At 32.1% G+C, this 23,658-nt stretch overlaps 2 long non-coding RNA genes across 3 annotated transcripts; both read right to left on the bottom strand.

Annotated features, from left to right (window-relative positions):
• Positions 1-8,701: 8,701 nt before the first annotated feature.
• LOC148781790 (uncharacterized) lies at positions 8,702-12,870 on the bottom strand. The gene is made up of 2 exons (XR_016058623.1): positions 11,097-12,870; positions 8,702-10,454 (listed from the first exon to the last, which is right to left on the bottom strand). It is a non-coding gene; the product is annotated as an uncharacterized LOC148781790 (long non-coding RNA).
• Positions 12,871-13,801: 931 nt separating this feature from the next.
• LOC18438712 (uncharacterized) lies at positions 13,802-20,056 on the bottom strand. Of its 2 annotated transcripts, none has more exons than XR_016058620.1 (4): positions 19,724-20,056; positions 14,294-14,422; positions 14,147-14,180; positions 13,802-14,048 (listed from the first exon to the last, which is right to left on the bottom strand). It is a non-coding gene; the product is annotated as an uncharacterized LOC18438712 (long non-coding RNA). The 2 variants fall into 2 exon arrangements; XR_016058621.1 differs by having other exon boundaries at positions 14,294-14,417.
• Between the last annotated feature and the right edge of the window lie 3,602 nt (positions 20,057-23,658).

Raw genomic sequence — 23,658 nt, 5'->3', positions numbered from 1 at the left:
CCATGTTTAACTCATGCCTTAATTCCCTTAAGTGCAGCCAATTAGAATTAATAAGTTGTCACCAAACTGTTAATCCTATATAATGAGCTAAACCTGTCATTAGTGCACTACTGACTCACATAATAAGATGTCATCTAAGCATTCTTACAATTTGATAAAAGATATTTAAAAATTAATTAATTTTATACATCTATAATATAGGAAAAACCAATTCTTACAAAGAATCCAAACACATCACTGGGTTTTCCCTTTAGTGACACTGAATTTTCCCTCAAGTGCAACATTCTATAAAAGCTCCTAAATGGATCTTAGTATATGGCATTGCCTCATGCCAACCACATGAGAGTTCACATATACTATACAATATAGCTTTTATACCATTATTGAAAAATAAATTTTCAAGATAAAAAAGACCGATAGGCCATATTTCCAATATTAATCCCAATTACATCTAAATATGTTCCACCTGTATCTGACTTTGATCCAAATAGTAATTTGGATCAAAATTTTAAATCTAGATTTAAATCTTGGATCCATACCCAAATCTAAATAGGATTCAAAATTGACGTTTCGAATTCAAACTTAGTAAATTCTTAGCCCCACGTGCCTTCTTAGGCCCACGTGCCTACACAGCAGCAATGCCATGCATGCTTTCACAATCGACTCAATGGCCCTTAGAATATGGAACAAATAGCATGTGTTGTGGACCCACTCCTTTGTGCTGATGGACTAGCAATGGACTCCATGATTGACCATGCTCCTTCTATGCATTACCATATAGATCATTCTATCATCTCCCTAATCACTAATGTAATTAGGATAAAAAAAAAAAGAATACAAACTTCAAAAGTAAATAAAAAGAGTAACATGAGAAATCAAGACAAAAAATAAACTTTTTCTCCCCGATCTAAACCATAAAATAGGAACTTTGGTAAAATAGGCTTCATTGGATTAAGAAATTTTGTAAAATGCATTCGTGGCCCTCTCTCTTAATTTTCAGTGTTTTTCTCTGGTGTATACAGCTATCCTCAATTAATGCAATTCTCGGAAAAAGATTAATGACGATGCTGATATGAAGGATGGGCAAGCGCTATTGGAAGAGACAAGCCGGTTTTAGAGCTTCAATTTAGTTAAACAAAATTGCGTTTTTTTTTTAGTAAATTTTAGAGAAAATTACATAAATATTTGTTATTATGGATTTATCAAATGGTTTTTGTTATTACATTCATGTCTGTTTTATACATTTTATAACGTAATTTTTTAAAAAAGACGATTTTACCTTTTTTCGGATGTTGAACAACCAAATTGAAGGTTTATGTCGATGTTCGACATAACCTTTGTATTCCTTGTGAAAATGGTTTCAGATGTTGGACGTCCAAAAATATCATATTTTCGGATGTTCAACATCCAACATCTAACATCCGAAAATATGACATTTTCGAATGTTGAACATCCGAAAATGATTTCGGATGTTGGACATCCGAAAATGTCATATTTTCGGATGTTCATCATCCGAAAATGACTACGAAATTTCAAAGACTTTCTGGAAATTCAAAGTTATATGACATTTTCAATGGTTTCGGATGTTGGACATCCAAAAATTTTATATTTTTAGATGTTCATCATCTGAAAATGACTGCGAAATTCCAGAGACTTTTTGGAAATTCAAAGTCATATTTTCGTATGTTGAATATCCGAAGTGGGAATGTGAACATTAAACTTTCGGCCTATTTTCGGATGTTAAACATCCGAAAAACCCTCCAATTCGGTTATTTAACATCCGAAAAAGGGTAAACTCGTCTTTTTAAAAAAATTCCCTATAAAAGGTAAAAAATGGACATACATGTAATAACAAAAACTATTTGGTACATCCAGTATAACGGATATATATATTAATTTTTTTAAATTTTATTTTAAAATTATTATTATTATTATTTTTTTTTTTAAAAAAAAAAAAAATCAAGTTTAATATATTTGATTAGCTATTTAATTAATTTTGATTGAACCAGACCCTTCATGATTTGATGAACGGTGTTATGAACTTCATATCATTGCTCTATGGAAAAGTGGCCAAACTAATTCTATTTGCATGATGGGATTCGTACTCAACTAGTTAAGATAAGTAAGGCTCAGGTGGTAATCCATGAGACGAAAATTATCTCAATGACAATAAGAAGAGAATGCAGGATCATGGCAAAATTTGGGATGCGATTGCATGCATCGTTCTGGCCCCTTTGATCATATTTTTATTTATTTATTTATTATAATCTATTGAATTATTAATGCATATTAAGATTTGGTTGTTACGAAATTTTAATTTTATTATTATTAACTTTATTTTTGAAGTTATGGGTAGGCATTTTATTTTTTTATTTAAGGTTAATGGTTAGAAATAGTCTAGGTTTTTGGTTTAGTTAATGAAGTTTGTTCTTTTCCAAGAGTCCATTTGTTTATCTTACAAAAAAGCTCTCTTTTAATTCGATACTAGTATTCGCACGTGCGTTGCACGTGTTTAAAGCACTATAAAATGAAATTAAATGATATTGATTCATATTATATTAAATAAAAACATATACATAAGGTTTATATTTTCATAAAAAGCTTGCAAAGAAAAGATTTTTTTATTTAATAAAGCACATTCCATGGAGTGAAAAAATAAATATTGGTATGTATAACTAAGTTAAGAGTCTCATTAAATACAAGAAGAAGAAAGATTGATATGCACTTAAGATACATGAAGTATAAATTTATTTTATAAATGTGCACCTAAGCTTGAACAATTGCGTGATTTTTTGAAATTTTTAGCACAATTTTGTAACTTTAGATAATATTTCTTATTTCAAGTTGTTTTCTTGATTTCTTTTAATGTTCTCTCTACCTATATTATCTCCGTCTCTCTGTCTACAAAAGATCACATCTTCTTCTCTCTTTGTCCCTCTTTCTTTCTTTTATCCTAAATTTTGCAACTACGGATAATATTTCTGATTTTGAGTTGTTCTCTTGATTTCTCCCTTCATCTCTCACATCTGTCACATATTTCACATTTAAATTTTTTCAATTTTTGCATGATTATTCTCTCTTTCTCTCTCCAATGGTGACCCCAAAGATTAGAACCCATGAGTTCTTTTTTATTTATCTTTTTTTTTCTGCATGATTACTCTCTCTCTCTCTCTTCAACGGTGACCCCAAAGATTAGAATCCATGAGTTCTCTTTTATTTATCTCTTTTTTGTTGTTTCTTATTTAATTTTTCCTCTCCCGTTTCCTTCAATGTTTCCAAGGTTACTTGAGAAACCTATGAGTTTCATAAATAAGATTTTATCATATTTCAACTAATTTATATAAAAATTACTAATCCAAGGAAATCAAATGCGAAAAGTATCATTTTTGTGGTAGCAAGTTAAGAAAGCGTAATAGTCATTTTCTTTACAAAAAATTAAAATATATCATGAGTACGAGAGAAAGTACTTAAAGGTAAAATTCATGTTTTTATTTGTATTTACATATGTATAAAAACAACACGAAATCAACGACCAAATATTAAATGGAGATCATACAATTCTTCAATTATCAAGGATAAAGAAAGGGCAAAATTACATACAGATCGTATTTCCCTAATACTATGGTCTGATCCATATTTTGCCTAAAGTTACATATAGATCACCCCCAAGGTGGCCGACTTTTTTTTTTTTTTTTTCCCCAATTTTGCATCCCTATCTGACATCATTGAACATGTCGAAAATTCACTATTTTTCTATTTGGTTTTCACGTTATATTTTCCGTAATTATCTATTTTCATATTAAATTTTTTTATTTTTAAAAATAAAAAATTATTCATTTTTTAATATATTGGCATCATGATTTTAAAAAGAATATATATATATATATATATATATATATATATATATATTAATTTTAAAATTTTCAATAGAGTGCTCTTTTTATTAGTTTATACAATGTATTAAAAATTTTATTAAAATTTTAGATAGATAATTGATGAGAATAAATGGGTGATTGCATGCCACCCCTTTTAATATTCTACTGTCTCTCATCTTATGTGCTATCCATGGCACACCTAAATTTTTCCGAATGGATAATTTTGTTAAATTTCCAGATTTGAGATTTAATATTTAACGTTATTGTTGTTAATACTGTTATTATGAATATTCATTATTTTTATATTTTAAATATTTATTATGAAATATCATCAACATCATTAATATTATTGATATATATTTATCATTATTGTTGTCGTTAATATTATTATTGTGGATATTCATTATTTTTATATTTTAAATATTTGTTATGAAAAAATCATCAACATCATTAATATTATTGATATTTCATTATAGTATGGGATTATAACATAAGAATATTATATTGTAGTAATACCGTGTTACATTATTATATTGTTGTTGCGATGTTATTAATATCATCAACATCATAGTATTCTTCTTTTATAATAACATTTATTGTAATATAATACTATCATACTATAAAAGTATCGTCATATAATATTATGTTACCATCTTATGTTATCTTAATATATTAATATCATACTAAGTTAATATTAGATATTGTGCATTTCTTATAATTCTTGTTAATATTATGATTCCATAGCAATATTAATAAAAGGACAGTATATTATTATGGGCAAGCTTTCTATGCTTCCTCTGCAGCATAAAACTTATATACTTCCTCTTATCCAACCATCCATTCTGAATGGAGGGCTAAGATTGCCCCAATCACAATGTCACCTCTCTACACTATTTTTATTTTTTATTTTTTTTCATAAACCATTTTTACACCAAATTTTGGACATCCAATCCTTTATTAAACTCGCCCTAATGAAAAATATAAAAAATATATTTCCAATAAAATAAAATGACCAAAATACCTTTGAAAATTTCAAGGGGTATTTTGGTTATTATATTTTATCAAAAAATTATTTTTACTATTTTTTATAGGTACACCCAAATGAGAAGATGGCCCATACCAAATTGCATATTCATAAAGTTTGTATAAAAAATACTAAAAATAAAATATTTTGAGACATCAGATCTAAGATCAAACGTTGAGTGGCTCTCTTGATCAAAATTGGACAGCTGGATGGTAGGGAAAGCATAGATCTTCTATGTTGTACGGTTATATGTTGTAGAAGAAATATAGATAAATTCCCCAATTATTATATAAATATTATAAGTATTATTAGTAGTCCTGTATAATAAATAAAAGGTTGATTATTTTTTGAAGGAACAAAAAGTAACTCACAATAATGTACCTTTGGCATTTAATAATCCTTTAATACCATGGAATCTTCACGACCAAAATTTGGGGTTGAAAAATATTGTCTAATATGATCCCTAGGAACATATTATGTTCTTAACCCAATATAAAATTGAAAAACTTTATAGTATTTAGTAAAGGAATCTAAAATTTAGATATATGTGATTACATGAATATTTAAAACAAAAAAATTAACTTTTTGATTTAAAAATTCAAAATAGAGTTTTTAGTTGATGGAACATACACATGAGGGTACGCAATCAAATGATATTTTATATATTTTAACACGTGACATGGAGATTAATCTGTGCCTCAAATGAAATTGTTTGATGGACACGTAATCACAAATCCATTTTAGTAGATTTATTGATGGGCAAGTGGGCGTGATGCTGATTATTCTTCTCATCCTGACCTAATATAGTTCTCTACATTTTCCATCCTAACGAAACTCCAAACTTGAAATGAATTTTATGCTTGCCACCCCTCTCGAACCTGCTCATGTTTTATATATATATAATATTTTATATTTTTTAAAAATTCATTTATTATATATAATTAATTTTATGCTTTTTAGAAGTCCATTTATTTTTATAATTAGAAGTGAGTCCATAGGAGTTTTATGGTGGAGGATTGAATTTTTGTTAATATGATAAGTGCGGATGCTGTTTGGTGGTCTTTAGTTGGTGGGTTCTTTTTTATAAGGAGGTGACGTCGTAGGAATAAATTAGGTTGTTAAAAAAGAAAGAAGTTTAGTTTGGAAAGGTAAGTCTAGAGAAATAAAGCCTTTATTTCTTCTTTTTGTGGAGGTGATTTTTGATGGGGGTAAAAAAAAAACGCTCGTGTACTAGACGTTTGGTTTCTCTTGGATGTGAACAAAGAACCTTTTTACATAACGTCTCGAGAAAGAGAAAGAGCGTGGTCATTTGTGTTTTTGTTTTTCTTTTTCTCTTGTGTTTGGGGGTGTGTGTCGAAAGATTCGAATCCGCATGTTTGATCTATCTTCTTGTTGGTTTTTTTTGTAAATTTTTGTTTCACTCTAAAACGTGCAATAAGGTGGTTGCACTCCTAAATGTCATGCAAAATTAATATGTATAAAAAAGTAAATTTACAGTGTTTAGGCATAGCATTGTGATTTAAACTACAAATTTTCTATAATATTTATCCTCATCTCATTGGTGGCTCAATGAAAAATATTACGTGGATTACACGACCATCTATCCGATTTATCTTTTAACAATAAATTAAAATATATCTGATAGTCCAACTGTTTAAGAGTTCGCTTGTTTATCAAAAAACATATAGAATATCAACTATTCTAAACTATATGTCCCACGAGATTTTTATATTGAAAATTTTACCAAAATGTACTTAAGATATTTTCAAAATTTCACCCATGTCTTTTATATTTACTATTAAAAGGAAAAAAAAAGTTCATATAAGATATCAAAGAATATAGAAGTAAGGTGCATCTCAAAAACCTAGCAGAAAAATTGTTTTTATTTTGGTAGAACCTCCAATTGACCACTTCAACCCTGAGATGTACGCATATGAAAAAGAAAAAAGAATTTTAATTTTTAATAATAGTGCATCTTGTAACATATAATCTCCGTATTTAAGATTTTTAAAGTGAATGTAGATATGCTTACTCTATAATTTTTTTTTGGAGGAACTAGATTTACAAGTCATCATAAAGGTTTTTTTTTTTTTTTTGGGCACTGATTCGTCATCTTCCAATCGAGTTCGAAAGTACACCTTGCCTTGGATGTTTAAGGTGGAGCTTTACAGAAACAGCACCTATATAGAAAAAAATAACCAAGATGCACCTGATCATGAGTTAGAATAGTTGAAAATAAGTAAGAAAAATTTAAAAGTGAGGTTTGTATAAAGTGTCCACGTTAGAAAAATAAGGCACATCTCTAAATTTCGCCTAGTGTGGAAAACTTTAAATGGCTTGAAAGCCCATGTTCAACCTTAATTCTAAAATTTAAAATTCTAAAAATGATGTAGATCGAGCAGATTTATAAACACTTGAAAATCTTTGAAAATAGAAAGTCTAGATAACTTCTTACCAAATACACCCTCTTTAGGACTTGAAATTTTTTTTCCTTATATCGATTCATCTCGAGATCGAGATGATCAATTGGAAGGTTTTCCAACTTTGAAACACTATCTTCTATTGGATTTTTGAAGTGCATCATACGTATGCAACCTTATATAAATCTTTTCGAAAATTTAATACTTAACCTAGTGTATCTTGATAAAGTCCACTTTCATAATTAACCGCCAATTCTTTCTTTAAGTTTAACTCGCACTATTTTTCCAAAGACAAAGAAAGAAGTCGAATCAAAAGTTGCAAAAGTTTATATAATGTTGACACGAGTGTAGGAAAAATCAGGCTGTCCAAATTCTAACCACATGGTTAGACCTGATCAGATTGGAATTGGCCACTAGCCAGTTTCGGTTTCGATCGGCTTTGGTGAATCGGCTGGGTCTTTCAAAAATAAATCACAAAAAAATATATGAAATTTCAAAAAATAAAGGATTTTGTTTATAATGCATTTTTAAATGCTTTTCATCATTTTGGCAGAGATTCAATATTGTTTTAGCCATTAATACTTATTTTTACATTTTTCCATCTCATTTAGAAAACTTAAAAAATACCCCTAGACACAAATGGATTCTTTAAAATCCATTGTTTCATTAATTTTCAACTTATATCCTTTGTTTAATCATGCTTTAAATATAATTTTCATATTTATTATTATTATTATTTTTTTTAACACTTTTTTTATCACTCGAGACTTGCCCGGTTAGACCGGGTGAACCACATCTGGCCCCATGTCCAATTAACCGTTTTAGTTCGATTTTTTCTACACTGGTTGACACTTGAAATGTAGAATTAATGTGCACCTCTAACATCCTTCAAAAAAAAAAAAAAGGTTTGTTTTGATGTTGGAAAAAAATCTAAGATCATCTTAACATCGAGCTGTATAGGATGTATAGATAAGAAAGAGAAAAAAAAAAGATTTCAAGTTCTAAAAATACATCTTACAACATAAATCTTAATCATTTATTTTTAGGATTTTCATATAGATCTGCTTCATTTGAACCATTTTTTAATATTATAATACTATAATTAAAGATAAAAATAAATAGAATTGTACACAAGGAATATCACAATTATTTATAGTCATTCAATGTAAAATCTGAAAGCTTGGGTGTATCACAAAATTCGAAAAATTTTATTTTGAAGTTTATATATGGTCAAAAGACTAAATGCGACCATCCAATTTTACATACAATGATTAAGATTAATTATGACCATTTTATACCACAGGTCTCATTGTATTTTTTTTCAAAATAAATATTCACATTTTAAAAATTTTTGATAACCAAAATTACATATCATGACAAAGTTTGAAAGTACTCCATAATTTATTTATTTAAAATTACATGTCGTGACAAAGTTTGAGAGTACTCATTAATTTAATTGTTTAAAATTGCAAGCTTATGCACACCACACCCTTAAAAGCCCAGAGGCTCGCTATCCGGATTTGTCGGTGCATGTATTTATGACGGGCTCCACTGTCGGATGTAACTCACAACGGACCTCACACCAAGCTGTCGTGAACGAAAGGAAAGACCAACACCAATTAATGCCCTCACCTGCGTCTGCTGCTTTAAAATCCACCACCTGCTCCCTCTACCACCCCCTGGCTCGCATTTATTCTCGATTCCAACCTCCATGTCCTTCAAAAACACACACAAGCTCCTGAAAAGAGGAGACAACCCTAACCCACCGTGTGGTGTTAGCAGTAAGAGAGAGAAGGACTGGGTTGGAGAGAGAGGCAATCCATTTTTCTTAGAGAGAGAAACAGGAGAAGAGAGAAAGAACAGATGGGAGAGCCATCTATTTTCTTTGAGAGAGGTTAGAGACATATAATAGTTGAGAGAGAGAGAGCATTCACAGTTCTTTGTGAGAGAGAGAGAGAGCTGAATAGCCTGCCCATCATTTTTCATGGAGAAAGAGAGGCATGGTGAAGAACAACTACATCTACTTGTCATTGAGTGCACCTGAAGATCCCCCACGTCCCCTTCTCCGACGGAGAGAGAGAGAGAGGGAAGCTGAGAGCCCGGCCGCGCTTGTCGGACAGAGAGAGAGAGAGAGAGAGATGTTAAAGATTCAAACCCACTTCTCCTACCAGAGGCTTCGCAACGTTGGGGCTGAACACGAAGACAAAGATCGACTTGGCCTGATCGATTATGGCTTCCTGAGGAGCCGGAGCTTCGTTAGAGTGAGAAAGTTGGGATCGAAGAGGAGGCTAAGGCTCAAAATCCCTAGCCTGAAGAGATTTCTAAGGAGAAGGGTTCGTGCCGTCTCTGGTTTTAGGGTTTCTGTGGCCAAAGCTGTGAAGAGGTTAATAGAGGGGAGAGCCCACATAGGAGATTTATTTGCCGGTAATTACATGTTTATGCAGGTTAGCCCTACACCTCTAAGCTTATATGACAAGTCTCTTGTCCCTAATCGCCATGCTCTTCAATATCCTCCTCTTCAAAAAGTGGCCTGAGAATATCTTCTTGTGCCTTTGGATCTATTCAAGTATGGTGATGATTTGTAAACTCCTGTTTCATCTCTTTTTAGATTGAGAGTTGGTAGATTGGACATTGGAGACAGATGAATAATAAATATATGTAATTGGGTTGTTTCTTTTGTTCTTTGGGGATGCCATGAAAGGGATATTACATGGAGGTTCATATATACACTAATTTAACATAAATTCGCCCCAAGCGTTGTTAAATTGTTTTAAAAAAATTGGGATTGTCAATTACTCTCATTTTTCCGAAATTACGAATATCATTTCTTATTTTTTTAAGTATTTGTTTTTTCAAAGTACCCATTCGATAATAAAAACGAGATTGTTTTTCAAAACTGCCCATACCATCCGGTGATTCAAATACCGGATGGCTTGAGTCCACAAGAACCTCTCTCCCGATGCATCTCGCGCCCCCTCCAGGAAAGAATCTCTCTCTAATTGAATATGTGGACGAACAAATTGGTGTGAGGCACAAATACTAATGAGAAGACAACCAATTTGAGGCCTTTGTCAATGAAAACGTCTCTGCATCCATCTTTGCAACAGGCATTGAGATCATCGCAAGGCTTCTCTCCTGTACAATCAGTCCATTAAACTCGACAAAATTTCCCATATCTTATCCCAATAGCTACCCAATTTTTTTAAAAAAGAAAAAAATAGAAACTCAAATTAAATTCTTCACAAAAAAAAAAAAAAAAGGAATATATACAAATATTTCCTGTATATGAACTAATAAATCCCCAAAATATTAACCATGAGAATAAGATGGGGCGCAGTTGGCATATGGACGCCTGTGTAGGTGTAAAGGTATGGTGCCCTTCAAATTTTATCATGGTATATAATTTTGATGTAAAATGTTATTAGGATTATCTCAAAATCTATTTTTATATCTAATTATAAAATTTTAAATTTTAAAAATGGTTAAAATCAAGTAATCTATGAACATATGAAAATCTTGAAAATGAATGGTGTAGATAATATGTTGTAAAATACATTATTTTTTAAACTTAAAATCTTTTTATTTTTCATAGTCATATATCTCGAAGTTGAGATAATCGATCAAAAGGCTTTTCAACATTAAAACAACCTTTTCCGATAGATTTTTGAGGGGCATTCATAATTCTACATTATAAAGTAGCATCCTCATATGAACTTTTTCCAAATAAGATTTACCCAAAAGATTAACCGTGGAAATAACGTGAGAGAGATGTCTTACTATTGCAGTTCTCTGCGACACAGGCTTGCTGCAAGCTGGCTGCTACGGACAAAATCAGGTATTAGCGACGCAGAGAGCAGTAAAAAAAAAAACCAAACATAAAAACAGGGACGGCGGAATTGGTTAGAGGGAGGAATGAGAGAAACGGAGTAAGAGGGGGAGGCGGTGGAGAGCGTAGAGGGCACATAGCAGGGGCTAAGGGGAGTTGCAGAGGAAGAGAGAGAGCTGCATATATATATATAACATCGGCAATTGTTAGGAGCTGTCCGGCATATAAAACACGATACATCATTGATAGCTTTTGGGGGAAAAAACCATAAGACACCTAATCGTAATTGACTTCCGAATGGTGTCCATACGTCTTTTTTTTTTTTTAATTTTAATTTGATTGAAAAATCTAATATTTCAAACATCAAATCATTTTACTATTATTATTATTCTTTTAATATTTTTGAGAAATAAGGATGGTAGTATTGGAAGTGGGGGACAATTTTGGCTATGTCCACTGTTTCCAACATTATGCTGCCCTAGAATTGGAGAGCTCGATATCGTACAAATGAACTAAAAACCAGACAGTTAAAAGACAGTATGATGTTGCAGACATGGTACAATTTTTGGACTAACGGGCAAATAAGGTAAAAGAGCGACCATACGGGCGTAATTCCAAGAACTCAAAGTCGCCTTCTATGTAAATATTGCATAAATAGACCTGCGCGTAATTCCCCTTTTACTTATGGCGCAAACGTGATTGTTTCCTTTTTTTTATTTTTTCCATTTTATTTATTTAATTTTTTGATAATTCAATAGTGATGACGATCTCCTACCCGTTTTTTAAATTATTAGTAGTTTTTTAATGGGTTAGGTGAAAATAAAAGCCTAAAAAACTTAACGCGACCCCAACTCCATTCTACAAAAATATATATATATATAAAAGTCAGTGGAGATTTGAGCTTTGTAAAGGGTAAGTAAATGGGAATTTGAGCCGCTACCCTTTGATGACAATGGAGTTCGGAAATTCTCTCTATCTTGAACCTAATAGCAAGTATTAGGTGGTTTCACGGGACCAATTTGTGCATTTGGTCTTGCTGGCAAAACTTGGAAATAATTTCTTTTCCAGCTCTTAAAGTTGGTCTTGGACAAGGAGGAACTGAGATGGAGCACATCTTGAGCTCTGATATGCTTTTTTTATCATACTGCTCATAGAGATCAACTAAGCAGATCAGATAGTTTGGTAATCAAATAAGTTGCCTAACATGGTGAGAGTTGGTGAGGGTGCATCATAAGTTTACATAAAAATATGGTATTTTTCCATCGGACTAAAATTTCATAGCCGAATCCCAATTAATTGAAAAACAAAATTATAATGATGATAAGTTTCTTCATAAGACCAAATGTCATGTCCTTACGAGATCATCACAATTTCTATTAGGACCAAATGCTGGGATGTCCTTACAAGATCATCATAAAAAAACAAGTTATGTATATATCTACCCAAAAAAAAAATTTGATGTACGAGCATGTGGAGGGCCGTAAATTCGACCCCCTGGTACTGATGGTTGTTTTTTTGTGTGGTAGTGTTTAGAAGGTCAAGACCAGTGTGTTGAGCCAGTCACTGACCGGATCTGGGTCGATCTGCCCAATTCATTGTCTCGGCTTGGTCCACTCAAGCAAATTAAAAAGCAAAAATAGAAAAGCTTAAAATGCTTAAGCCACGTTGCAGAACTTTAAATCATTCTAGAAACGAAAACATAATAATAATAAAAAAAATAAAAATAATTTAAAATGACTTGTGGGCGTATTAGGCCAAATCCGAAATGGGGAGAAAATCAGAACGGATACCTGGCAGTTCTGGTTCAACTCTGATGGTTATGAGTCGGACCACCATTTTTTTGGCACTTCTTTTAGCGTTTGTTATATAATAGCTTGCATTACAAAATTTAAGGACAAACTACTATTGAAAAAATAAAGATATTTACATGATCAAACCACACAAAATCATGGTCAAATCATCATTTAAATATAGAATACCACTTTTCAAATTTTATTTTCATGTGCCCCTTTAAGGAATACGTGAAAAAATGACCAAATTGAACACCATGAACAAGTAGAGGCATTTAGGTAATTTGGCAACACTTAAGTGGCCTGGACTAAATTAAATGAACCTTAGTTTAGGGTTACTACTCGAATAAGGGTTTGCAGAAGAAAAAAAGTGAGTTTCACGCTGGTATATGTGAAATTATAGGTCGTTTGGGAACCCTATATACCCCAAATCGAGTTTTTTCTAATACTTAGTTGCTGCTATAGGTGAAATTATGAGTCGTTTGAGAACCCTATATACCCCAAATCGAGTTTTTTCTATTACTTCTTTTTGTTGATTCTAGTATGTATATAAAAGCACTTGTTTGGCTGGCTGCATGAAGAACCCAAAATATACATAAGCTGGTACGTTACCCTGTTTGGCACCATGAAAACTAGTTTTTGGTTGTTTTATGCTAATGCAGTTTAGCCATTGATTATTAAAGTTGATGATTCTGTAGTAATACATGGCCAATTAAAACTATATTTTGGGAATAAGTTATCCATCATGAAATAAATAAATTAGACGGTTCAGATGATATTTTTTGAGATCTTAATAGGTCGAAATATGATTCTTTCTCTTGCTCTCACTCTCCCTCTTCTATGTACATGACCTGTATTACATCATATCCGGAGTACTGTATCTCATTAGATTGAAAAGAAGATTACGAAGTTACAAAATAAAAAGTTAAATACAATATCCCTTAGAAGAACTCGAAAAGTACACTTTGCATGGGTTTTGATCACAAGAACACAATCATATTATTCAAAATAAAATATTCCATGGCCGGCATTATACCAATCCCCGAAAACTCGATCCATGTGCTCCATAGAAGGTAGATCAACGTCGATCCACTTCCCTTCATCTTCATTAGCCTGAGCACATGCAATTTTAAAAAGATCAATTGTTGTCCTAGCACGTGGGGTTTTTAAAGTAACAATTGCTCATGTATTTGAAATTTCCCTGTACATACTTATCCCGACCAGACCCTCCAATTCTCCTAGAAACTGCATCAAAATGGAAACCAGGCTTTAGAAGGAGGTCTCTAACCCTCCTATACTTAAACTTCAAACATTTGACTTTGTTTTTTAGCTTATCTTTGTGAAATACGTGTCCATACTCCTCATTCATCATGCTGCATATTTCTATCCAATCCTTTTTTCGCAAGTCTGTAGCACCCATATTTACCATGCTCTCCAACAAATATTTGTCATGTTCGGGATTCCATTTGAAAATGCCTTTTTCTTCGCTATTTGAAAGATTAACGGAAACGTTAGCCATCGTGGTTTTAAAAATGATATACATGAAACTTGTTGAGACTACGAACATTTATTAGCATTCAGTATAATAAAAGCATTAATCTAGGCAACACAAAACTATTCGAATAGAAGTTTTCCTAATAAAAGCATTACAATATATTAAAGTGCATACACATAGATACAAATGTTCATATACCAACATAGTTTACATTATCCCCAAAAGAATCATTAACCTTATGCAAACATAGTCAAATGTTCTAAACACAATCACATATCATTTTCAATTGTTTCAATGCAAAGCTTTTGTTTGAAATCAAAGAAAATGCTGCTGATTTTTACATACAGCCAAAAATTGACAACATATCACATATAGCCAAAAATTGACAATGGAATTTTAGTTTTTCGGTCGTTACTGCTGATCAGCAGCTATTTGACAAGTTTTAACACTTTTATTGCTCAAATGCACCATCCAAAAGGATCATCAACATTCTGCAAAGCCTAATCAAATGTTCTAAAAACAATCATAGATCAGATTCTATTGTTTTCATGAAAAACTTTTATCAAAATCATAAAAAGAGAAGTTCACATACCACTACTTGAGCAAATGAATAAAGTGATTAGGTTATATTCAACCCTCACATACTTATAAGAAGTTCACATACCAATAAGAAGTTCACATACCATAGGGAACTCATAATTTACCTCATGAGCTGACTGAATGCTCCAAAAGAATCATAAAAAGAGAAGGCAAAAAAAAGATCAGGGTGGTTTACAATGGGTTCACTAGTACGAGGCTATCAATAGCCAGAGAGGGCAGAAAGACGAGATCAAAAGAATTTCTATCATGGTTATAAAAAGATAAGAAAGTCAGTCACAACATTGTATTCTTCGATGAGGGAGAGAACACTATCTTCTTCGATGTCAAAAAAAAATACATAAAAGCAAACAAGAAATTCCCCAAAAAAATAGCCATTGAACCCCAAAATTACGGAGCTCACTGATCAGCAGACACAACACTGTGTTTTTCGATGTGGAAGACAACATTGTCAAAACATAAAAAGAAAAAGAAAACAAGAAATCCCCAAAAAAAAAAGCCATTGACACCAAAATTACAGAGCTCACAGATCCTCGGACACAATAACGTGTTCTTCGATGAAGAAGACATTACCGATATCATCGATGTAAAAAAAAAAAAAAAACTCATACAAAATAAACAGAAAAAGCCCACAAAAAAATAGCCATTGACCGGCAAAATTACAGAGCTCACACATCATCAGACACAACATTGTGTTCTTCAAAGAGGAAGACATTATAGATTATCATAGTTCGTCAGATAATAAATTCCAAAAAAAACTATTAACTAAAATGCGACAACTCTCATGGTTACTCCAAAAACAGCCACAGATTACATAAATTGGCCAAAAAGCATCCATTAATAAACATATCTAAAAAATGATGGGAAAAGACTCTGAGATTGAAGAACCAACAAAACCCTAGCAAGAGAAATGGGTTTACAGGAAAAAAAAAAACGTCACAAGCTACCGTTTTTTTTTTCCATTTTATGGAAAGAAATTCAATACACTCCTAAAAAACCATAACTGGATCTCTGATGCTCCAAAACGTGGATATAAATATCTTAAATTTGTTTATTCAAGGGTCCCAAACGACCCATTAGGGTACAACAAATATTTTGCTCGAACTACTTAATTCATCATCAATGATGATAATACCACTTTGTGTTCCAACTTAGGAACACAAAAGAAAGATTTTCAATAAAAAAAGAAAGTTCAACATTCCTAAAACCTGAGCAAGCAGATGTATTACCTTTATAGTTTATACACTTTGGCTACTTATTTCGAGCATAATGACATAAATTTAAATAGATGTTCAATTTTAGAACCCCTAAACAAGAGATTTTAGTATGAAATATAGGTTCCTCGTTCTGAAGCTTGAACAATAAGAGGTATTTTTATTATTTGTCTTGGGCCATTTAAATGGGGTAAAATTACCGAAATGAACCTTCTTCTGTAGGGTTGCTAATCATGAACATGGGCAAGTTAAATGAGAAGATTTTACCTCATTAATGATTTTTAAAGTGATTTAACCATTTAAGTGATTTTACAATATAAATGGGTAGGTTTTAGGTACGTCTAATAACACACTCATTTTAGCGGGTCCTCTCTTCTAAAATCTATAAAAGTCTATAGGTCTATCATTTTAACTACCACAACCATGAATATGGAGGAGAGAGATCTTTGAGCTATACCCTTTCTTTTGCACTACCTGTTTCAATTCTTCCAGGCCTGTTTGACAACTGAAAATAAGTATATGAGCTGTAAATTGAAAGTTTCTGAAGAATTGTAAATTGGAAGTTTCTGAAAAAGTTCATCGTTTCTGTGTTGGGTGTACTTGGCATACGGATGCATCCATAGCTGTAGAGGTAAGGTGCACCTTCAAATTTTATGATGGTACATACTTTTGATGTAAAGTGTTCTTAGGATTATCTCAAAATCTATTTTTATATCTAATTATAAAATTTTAAATTTCAAAATTGGTTAAAATCAAGTAGATCTATAAACAGATGAAAAGCTTGAAAATGGACGGTGAAGATAATATGTTGTTAAATGCACTATTTATGAGACTTAAAATCTTTTCATTTTTCATGGTTATACATCTCGATGTTGAGATAATCTATCAAAGGGTTTTTAATATTAAAACTACCTTTTTCGATGGATTTTTGAGGTGCATCCGTAGTTCTACATTAAAAGGTTGCATCCTTATATAAACTTTTTCCTTCTGTGTTTGATAACCTCACTATGAAATTTTTTGTGTTTGTTAACCTCCTGGGAAGTTAAGAAGTTTTTGGTTTGTGTGTTTGATAACCTCCTGGGAAGTTAAATAAGTTATTGGCATCTGTATTGGATTAGCTTTAAATATAAAATGTTAAAATTGAGACTTAGATATTATTTATTTATTATTAATATGTAGAATATTATTTTTTGGGATATAATATCAATTGAAAGTAAAGTATGTTGGGTTGAGAGAGAGAGTGTGTAGAGAGTGTTATAAAATAAAGTTCTATTGATGAGTGAGAGGAGCATCCTAAAAAGAGAGATATTTATACATCAATTGAAGCAGATGTTGCATGATAGACTTCATTGCACCTCAAAATTGAAGCAATCTGCAGACAATGTCAAGCACAACCTCAATTCAATATTATGTACCAAATCACTACTTTCCTAATTGACTGTTCAAAATAGAAATCAATATATTTTCTAAACTATTGTGAGTATACAATTTATTGAGTGTTTTTACAAATATGCAGTGGAATAAGAGTTTAAATTTCGTAAGTACCTTAGTTTTCTTGAGGGATAACTTGTAGGTTTCAATCGTAGGCATACCTCGTATGCCACAAAATACAAATTCCTACTCATGTCAAATTGGTTCTACTAAGCTATACTCGAATATAAAAGTAACAATGTAAACTCTACAAAGTTAACAAAAAAGCTGACAAGAGCCCATATGATCGAAGCTCGTTGTCTCTCCTTCAATGAAACTTCACAATCTCATTAAAGAAAAAGAAAAAGAAACACAAAAGCCCACATGGTAAACCATTATGTATTTATTAATTTTCTCTGTTGCATTTGCTGATATTCATACTAGCATCAAGGAAAATAGTTGATACTTCATACACTCATCAAGGAAAATAGAGCAAACTCAGAGAGCTTTATTGGTAAACTTCAGTTTTGAAATCCAAGCAAATATTCATGTGGTATAGAACATATATCCCAAATCAAAAGGACGGGAAATCTGGCTTTCCCTTCTTTGCTCTAGTTATTTTGACACACCATTTTATATTTTTTAAAATATCCATCTCAAAGATGGACTTTTGGAATAAAGGAAATGAAATTATGTGAAAATTGCATTAAAAAGAAGCCGAGATGGACCTTTAGAATGAAGGTAACGAAATTCTATGAAAATTAGAGTAAAAAGAAGCCAATAGAAATTCTCATGACTTTGCTTAATGGCACCCCAAGGCCTCGCTCAAAAGTCAAGTGAAGTACCCCAAATTTTGGGGGTAAATAGCTTCTAATTAGGATATGAATATCCAAATGACTTCTATTTGATCTTATCTCATATGTAAGTAAATATTCATCTACCTCTATCTCACTCTATCTAAGATCCAAGTAAATATTTATCTGAATCTTTCTAAAGACCAATAAATGGAATCTTTAACAATCAACTGCTACTTGTGAATAAATGAGATCTTTAATATCAACTACTAAAGTGGGATCTTTAACAATCAACTGCTACTTGTAACAATGACATCTTTCTAAATAATATTCTAAATAATGAGAGAGGGGCAAAACGCATTTATAAAATATGCAACTCACACTAATCCAACCATACTTAAACACCCACCCTGATACCAATTACCAAAATAATAAGGTTCTAAAACAAAAAATTTGGAATTCATGGGGGACTCATTCAAAAGCGCACTCATTGTCCTTCCTCACTGCATCCTCTTCTTTATGAGAAAAATAATTTTCAATTCCAAATATCTTTTGAACGTCTTCCACGCTCCATTCTTCTGCCTATATCTCACTCTATCTGCCACAAGTACCATTCTTCCATTCAACGACAAGTACCATTCTTCCAACATGGACAAGTACAAACCATCTCAAGAAAATGGATAAAGAATCAAAGATCATACTGTTACATATACATATACATGGGCTCCAAATTTCATCTCTCCACCGTTAATCATGACGCATCACAAGAATTATTCATCAAATACACAAAGAGCTTATCAAATAAACCAATTGGCCATGGAAATCAGCCCATTCAAACACACATGCACAGAGAAGAATAAAATACTGATTACAGTAAATAGACAAATCAAAATCTATAGAAAAAATAAAAAATAGAAATAAAAGAGATCAAATTAGGATTTTTGCAGAGGATTCGAAAATCTTCAATAACAATAACAAATAAATAAGTAAATAAAACTAAGAAATGAAAGACATATTTCAAATATGGTAGATTTTACAAGTTCTTAACATATCCCTCTGTTAAGCAATGGAAATGCAAGGATTTGAGCATGAAAATAAAAAATAAATTTAGGGCTTCTTTAGGAGATTTGAAGAGCTTCAACAACAATTAAAAATCATAAAAAAAAACAAATAAATGAGAGAGAAATCTAAGCTATGGCAGATTTTTTTTTCTGCTCGCAATAACCCTAAAAACCTGATAATACTGAATAAAAATAAAGAATGGATAGGTATATACACCTTTTTTGAGCTTTTTTGAGTGATTGTGCTTCAATGGTGAGACAAAAGAGCAATGGCCGACATTGGTTTCAGGCTTCGTACATTAGCAGCTGCTTGTTGCAGGCAAGGAAGGAAGAAGAGAGTGGCAGGTACACAGTAGCAGCAGCTTGTTGCAGGTGAGGAAGGAAGAAAAGAGTGACAGGCGAGGAAGGAAGAAGATAATGGCAGACACACAGTAGCAGCAGCTTATTACAGGCGAGGAAGGAAGAAGAGAGTGGCAGGCGAGAAAGAATAAGAGTGTAGCAGGCAAGCGGTGCGAAGAGATGCTTGAAAAAAACTTAGGGCAAAGGGCCCAATTTTTGTCGGGGGTAAGACGAATAAAAAGTTCACTTTTCTAGTTCCATGGTTTACCATGGAACTTTATTCAAGCCTTAAAAGTGGGACCTTTAAATTCTTGAATTTTAAGTGGAAATATATTGTTTTTGTGATTTGGGACGTGTTTTAGGATCCTAAAGCCAATGTTTGAAAATTTTGCTAGGCAGCCAAAACACCTAGGAGGGGCTTAAGTATGCATCCTTGCTCCTAGGTGGGCATGTAGGTGGCACGTTGAAACAACTTGGTCGAGGGAGATAAAAGGCCCTTGGCCAAAGGGAAAAAGTACTCCCCCCCCCCCCCCCCCCCCCCCCCCACAAAAAAAAAAAAGAAAAAAAAGAAAAAAAAAAGTTTGCTCGTCTGGTGACTCATTTATGCAAGATATTTTGAGATGATTTTGGAGACTCATCTGGTAACTCGTCTTCAATAAGTTATCGGGTAGATGCACTGATGTCGGTGGTATTATGCTGGATGCTTCATTATAAAGAATTTTAGCTTTGTATCTTCAAATAAATCCCTACTCAGTAAAATTGATCATTTGAAAATATTTGCATAAATCATTTTCCCAATGTGTATATCCTAACAATTTTGTCATAAAATCTTTGACAATATGATTAAGATATAACTGCCTCCTATACATTAGCAAGTCATCCAATACTTATTTTTTAAGAATTCGTGCTCTAAGGAAGCCTATCTGAAATTGTTTAACAAATATTGATTCTTTCGACAGAGGTGAAAAAGCAGTTAATATTAGAGTAATTTCCTATAGTCGAATTAGTATTTTTTGGTTCAAGAGCAAAATAATTCCTTATCTTTTGACTTCTGTCACTGTATATTGCCATTGTTTGACCCCCTCCCCCCGACCTTTTTTTTTTTAGAAATAGGGTTACATGGTGGGGCAAGCCACATGAAGATAGAAATCAACTAGATGAGAAGCTAGATGAAGGGGGTGAGTATTGTGCTCAAATGCCAACAGTCTGCCAAGATATCCTTTTAAGGGCTACAATTGGCTTGCCCACTCAGTCAGATTAGCTATCAGAACAGCTAACAACACCTTACAGTGTTCCTAACTTGTATTATGCTCACAGTAAAAGAGTGCTTCACCATCCCGAGTTTCGTCCAGAAACAGAGTTAAATGAGTCCACCAAAGGACTATGAGAGCGTGATGATTCTACCAGCCTTGGTTACCAAATTTTTTGCACGAAACAAATTTAACTTTGCTTCTGATTTATTTCACACAAATGAGTTACATATTTATAATTAAACATAGCCCTAGATTTCATAGTAGCTTACAAAACAGTGGGTTAAAACCAGGCATGAAAAGTAATACTGGCTTAGAAAAACAAAACCATATAGTACCATGTTGCATTAAGTACATCCATATGTCATTCTTTTGCACATCCACCTAAAAGAAAAAATAAAAGTAACAATTATAAAGCTATTATTACATATACCTGTCACTCACTCTTCCACTCACTAAAAAGGTAAATAGTAAAACTACCTATAAAAAGCAACCACTATTCATAAAGTAAATCAGCTTGTAAAAATCATAGGCTTGGGTTACAGCTTAACAATTTCTTCCATGATGAAGATGTTTTCTTCATTAAGTGCTTCTTCAAGTTACTCAATTGTCTCTATCAGGGACCAGTCCTCTTGAATTTGAGATTTTATGAATAGTGTTTTGATCTACTTTGAGGCTTTTTGTAGACATTGTGCAGCAAGGTGTCATTCTTGTTGACAGGCATAATAGGGTCTTCTGTCTTTGGACTTTATCCCTTTATTTATTGAGTAAAAAACTTATACGGTTTGGAATTTCTTTTTTTTATAGATTTTTCTGAATTTAGGGATGTTGTACTCTTCTACTCCTTCAATGGTGTTGCACATCTTAGATCCTACTTTTAAGTATATTTTGGTATTATCATTGCAACACAAATTTTTAATTTCTCCTTTGGCAAATCCCACTACAACAACTGTTATTAGATTTTGCACTGATATGTTTTTCGTTAAAAGTGTTTCAAATACAAGTTCTGGGATATTACCTGGAAAAAATGCAAGATAATATGCATTACATGTTGCATTATTGTGTAATCCCAATATGTAGCATTCATTGATGTAGTTTTTTAATATTATTCAAAATCATCAATACTTTGGAGCTTTCTCTTTCCTAATAAAACAATGTCTGTAGCATATTGTATTGGTGATTCAAAACTAATTTCTGAAATTAATCTGGACCCTAATTCAGTGAATCCTGCCATAGCAATGATATTTTGCCTGGCATCATCAAGATTAGTTCACCATTTACCAGCTCTTCGCTGTAAAAATCTTGTAGCATATCTAATGGAATCTATGTTTGACCATATTCTTATATTGCCTGACATACATTCCTCTGTGCACCCAAGTAATGATCTTTTGTTTAATTTTAGAAGGATAATGAGTTAATTTATCAATATTTAAAATTTGAATGTCTTCTCCTATATTTTTCTAATACCATATTGCTCAACAATAGCAATTCTCATCATTTTCACTTGGGAAACTGAAGATAATTCTTCTATATATTCATAATTTTAAAGAAGAAAAGAATGAAAGCTAGGAAAACTAGGAAGCTTGAATTTAAAAGCTTTTGCAGCTTCATCTTTTTTTTCTTGTAGCTTTCTTTGTTTTCAAATATTTGTTAATGATTCTCATGTATTTGCAAAAAAATTTCTTCTTCCATTTTATTTTCTTTCTCTTTTTTTGCTTTCTTGTCAGCCAATATTTCTAAATTTTTCATTATTTCTTGAATATGAGATTCTATGTCTGATACATGTTTTTCAGCATATGATGTCCAATGAATTAAGTAATTTAACTGGCGTACCTCATCCTTTTGAACTTTGTTATAATCAATATTATGAACCAGGAGGGCTCGCATTTGCCCTTGATTTAGGGCCTTCCGGATTTTCTAGTTGTTCTGAAATAGCAATAGAATAAGCCATTTTGGGAGGTCAATCTCATCTAATGACTTATGACTGACATCTTTTTTCACTGCGGTTACCATGCAACTTTGAGCAATTTGAGCGGCTTTCTTGTTTGGTGAATCTGTAATTTCTCTCACAACAGGATCAATATTGATAACTAGGAGAATGGGCGTAAAATATTTCTTTAGCTACTATGAATGGATTTGTTTATAGGTTTTAAGGTGATGGTGGTAACTGGTGTTTTGTATGGGGTTTTGAACAACATTTTGAAGTCTAGTTTTTTCTTTTGAAATTGACGAGACTCCATATTTAGAAATAGTAGGAAAACCAGTTATGAAGCTTTCAAAATATACAGAGGGACCAACTTCAAATACAAAATTTGAAATTTGAGGGAATTTGACATCATAATCTAATTTTGAACAGGTGACTATTGAACCTATTAAATTAAAAATATACTTAGATGCTATAGTAGCATACACAGACCTTGGTAAAAGATTTACTCCCTTTATTTCTATATGGACCATGAACGCTTTGATAATAAACTCGTCATTAAGGCTTAAAAAAAAGTTTTGAAAAACTATGCAAATATTCTCTTTATCCAAACATCTCTTAAATTGACCAATCAATGCT

This window comes from Amborella trichopoda, chromosome 6 (genome assembly GCF_054954075.1).
Source record: "Amborella trichopoda isolate Santa Cruz 75 chromosome 6, AtrichopodaSantaCruz75HAP2 v2.0, whole genome shotgun sequence".
Lineage (NCBI taxonomy): Eukaryota > Viridiplantae > Streptophyta > Magnoliopsida > Amborellales > Amborellaceae > Amborella > Amborella trichopoda.
This window is presented reverse-complemented; position numbering and strand designations above follow the sequence as displayed.